At 53.0% G+C, this 2,861-nt stretch overlaps 1 protein-coding gene and 1 long non-coding RNA gene across 2 annotated transcripts in view; one reads left to right on the top strand and one right to left on the bottom strand.

Moving 5' to 3' along the window:
• GIMAP8 (GTPase, IMAP family member 8) overlaps positions 1 to 2,861 on the top strand; it is a 71,495-nt gene that overhangs the window by 47,757 nt on the left and 20,877 nt on the right. The window lies entirely within an intron of this gene.
• Positions 14 to 2,861, bottom strand: part of LOC145716447 (uncharacterized) — an 8,190-nt gene continuing 5,342 nt past the window's right edge. Inside the window, exon 3 of the long non-coding RNA XR_014139083.1 lies at positions 14 to 2,024. This is a non-coding gene — a long non-coding RNA (uncharacterized LOC145716447). The remainder of the gene's footprint in view (positions 2,025 to 2,861) is intronic.

Raw genomic sequence — 2,861 nt, 5'->3', positions numbered from 1 at the left:
GAGGAGACACACATACTCTTTATTTATGTATTTATTTAGTTTTTTAAAGTGTATTTTTTTAGTAATCTTTTTTTTTTTTTAAGATTTTATTTATTCATTTACCTGAGAGAGAGAGCACATGAGAGGGGGGGAGGGTCAGAGGGAGAAGCAGACTCCCCGCCGAGCAGGGAGCCCGATGCGGGACTCGATCCCGGGACTCCGGGACCATGACCTGAGCCGAAGGCAGTCGCCCAACCAACTGAGCCACCCAGGCGCCCCTTTTTTAGTAATCTTTACACATGGGACTTGAACTCACAACCTTGAGATCAAGAGTCGCACGCTCTTCTGACTGAGCCGGCCAGGCGGCCCTACACATACTCTTTAAATACCAAACAAGGGGGTTCCCCAGAGGACAGCTGCAGCTGGGCTTGGCCGGGGTGGTGGCAGTGACAGGTCCTCCCGCCCAGAGAGGCAGAGACCTTCGTCTTCCCCGGCGGTTCTTCATTTCATGCCCGCCCTCCCCCAGCAGGTCTAGTGGTGCTGGAGGGAAAGGCTTTGTGGAGAGGAGAAAAGGTTCTAGCTGTTCAGACAGTGGCCGAATCCTGGGGTCCCAGGCTGCTGAGCACACCCCTCCCCTTCACGGTCTTCTGAGCGGGTGGTGGCTGTCCCCTTAACACCTGCCGTTTGTGTGGTTGAGCAGAGTCAGCATGCACCAAGTCCTGGGGAAGGCAGACGGAATTTCTGTGCCTCCAGCCACACTATCGAAGGGGGCTCCGGGAGGAACGTGTAACTCCTGGGACGTATGTCAAGCGACCCGGAATGAAGGAGCTGGAGATGCAGCTGGAAGCGAGAGGCCACGGTCCTTGCCTGCAGGGAGCTCTCCTCGTGTGCAGCGGTGTTCTGCAGATGTGGGAATGAACCAGACACCCCAGAGGAACAACTTGGGGTGGAGGTCGCGTCATGGCCGAAAGCCTTCCCTTCCACCCCAAGTGTGCCGTTGGGCAGGATTCACACAGTCACGGTCACGGTCATGTCCTGCAACCACCCCCGCCATCCATACCCGGCACTGGTCATCTGGTAAAGCTGAAACTCTGTGTCTGTTAAACCATAATTCCCCATTCCCCTCTCCTGAAATCTTTGCTTTTTATAGGTGAACAACTCTGGAGAATTTGGAGAAACTTCTGGAAGGAGAACGAGTGTGAAGCTGTCTCCCCTCAGGGGAGGCTCTGGGAAGCTATAAGCTCCCGCAGAATCTCACAGGAACCCCCGTTCCCTTTATGCTGACACCCTCCTTCTCTCTGGGTGGCTTTCTTTACGTCAAAATCAGGTCTTTCACTAGCTTTTAACTGCTCTTGACCTTTCAAAAGTCTGATGCAAACACACTTTTAATCTCCATAAAGCTGTTTTGCTACCATTATCAATTACTTGCGGTTTAAGAACTTTCTATTTTCGCTGCCGATCCAAGTCTCTGGGACTCATGTGCCTGGCCTGTGTCTCTCTAGAACCTTCCAGAAGCAATTCAACTCATTAATTTCTTTGCTGCCAGCGGGGTGGAGACAGAATGACCATCACCATAACAACAAGGGAGCACTTTGTTTTGCTTAGCAATAAACACAACAAGACACAGCCAGCCAGCATTCAGGACAGCGCTTCATGGCCCTTCACTGCAGGGGACCACCCCCGTTCTCCCTGCTCACTGGAAGAGGCCATCTTGGGCCTCATGGAGTGGGGAGGTGGAGTGTGGGGGCTGGTAACAGTAACAGAGGCCACAGAAAAGTGTCCCATGAATGTTTTCCCTTGGGACGTAGAGAAGTAGGAGCAAAACACATCTATCTGCCTCTGGATTTTGGTAGCAGGTGTCTGGAAGGGGTTCTTCTTCTAGGCCTGCCGGGGCCTGCTGGGGCCCCTTGCTAAACACCTCTGCCTGCTCAGCACCGGATGGCAGTGTGGGCAGCTTCCTGCTTCCCTGGGGGAGAGCAAGGTCAGCCTGGTGCTGCCGAGACGCTGATCTTGCAGCCTGGTGCTCACCCCTTCTGCGGAGTCTCCTTTGGAGAAGAAGGGACAGAAAAACAAAGATTTCAGGAACCCAAACCAAAAATAGCAGCAGCATCAGGGAAAACAAAAACCACACCTAAACCACTCAGAAAACCCCCAAACCAAAAACACACAAGAAAGAAAACAAATTAAGAGCACCCTGGGGGAATCACAGAGTGGGGTTGGTGGCTGTGGCCCAGAGGCTCCAGGGCGACCCTAAGTTGGAAGAAAGCTCATTGCAAATCCTGCTCTGCTTCTTCTCCAGCCAGCAGCCGGGTAGGGGCAGGAGAAGATGCCCTGGGGTACTGGAAAAAGTCCTGCTAGGTGCCGACAGAATCGTCTGTAGGTGGAGCAGCCCTCCCTCCCCAACACCCCATGTCCAGGGGCTTAAAGCCTGGGGGCAGGGAGCCGGCTGGCTCAGTCAGTAGAATCTGCTCTTGATCTCTGGGTTGTGAGTTCGAGCCCTACACTGGGTGTAGAGATTACTTAAAAATAAAATCCTTGAGAAAAAAATGAAAGAAAAAAAATAAAGCCTGGAAAGTTTGCCTCTTCCCAAGGCGATCTTGAGTCTAGATACTACACCAGCAAAGTTTGCAGTAAAGGAGAGAGAAATTGGGTGGTAGCCTGAGGGGAGAGTCGGGTAAGGGAGTTTTCTTTTTTAAAGATGGGAGGACACGCTGTTAGTAGTGGTCCAGGAGAGAGGGGACGCAGATGGCCCGGGGCGAGGGGCACTTGCCAGAGCGAGGTCCCTAGAAGGGTGAAGAAGAGGGGTTGATGTACAATCGGAGGAGCTGGGCTCAGGCCGGGGTCTGGACAGGTCAGTCGAGATAATGCGAAGGCAGGTGGAG

The sequence above is a fragment of the Leptonychotes weddellii genome, chromosome 12 (assembly GCF_054177405.1).
Source record: "Leptonychotes weddellii isolate Sample4059 chromosome 12, ASM5417740v2, whole genome shotgun sequence".
Classification (NCBI taxonomy): Eukaryota; Metazoa; Chordata; class Mammalia; order Carnivora; family Phocidae; genus Leptonychotes; species Leptonychotes weddellii.
Note: the sequence above shows the minus strand (reverse complement) of the source record. Positions and strands in the feature narration are given on the sequence as shown.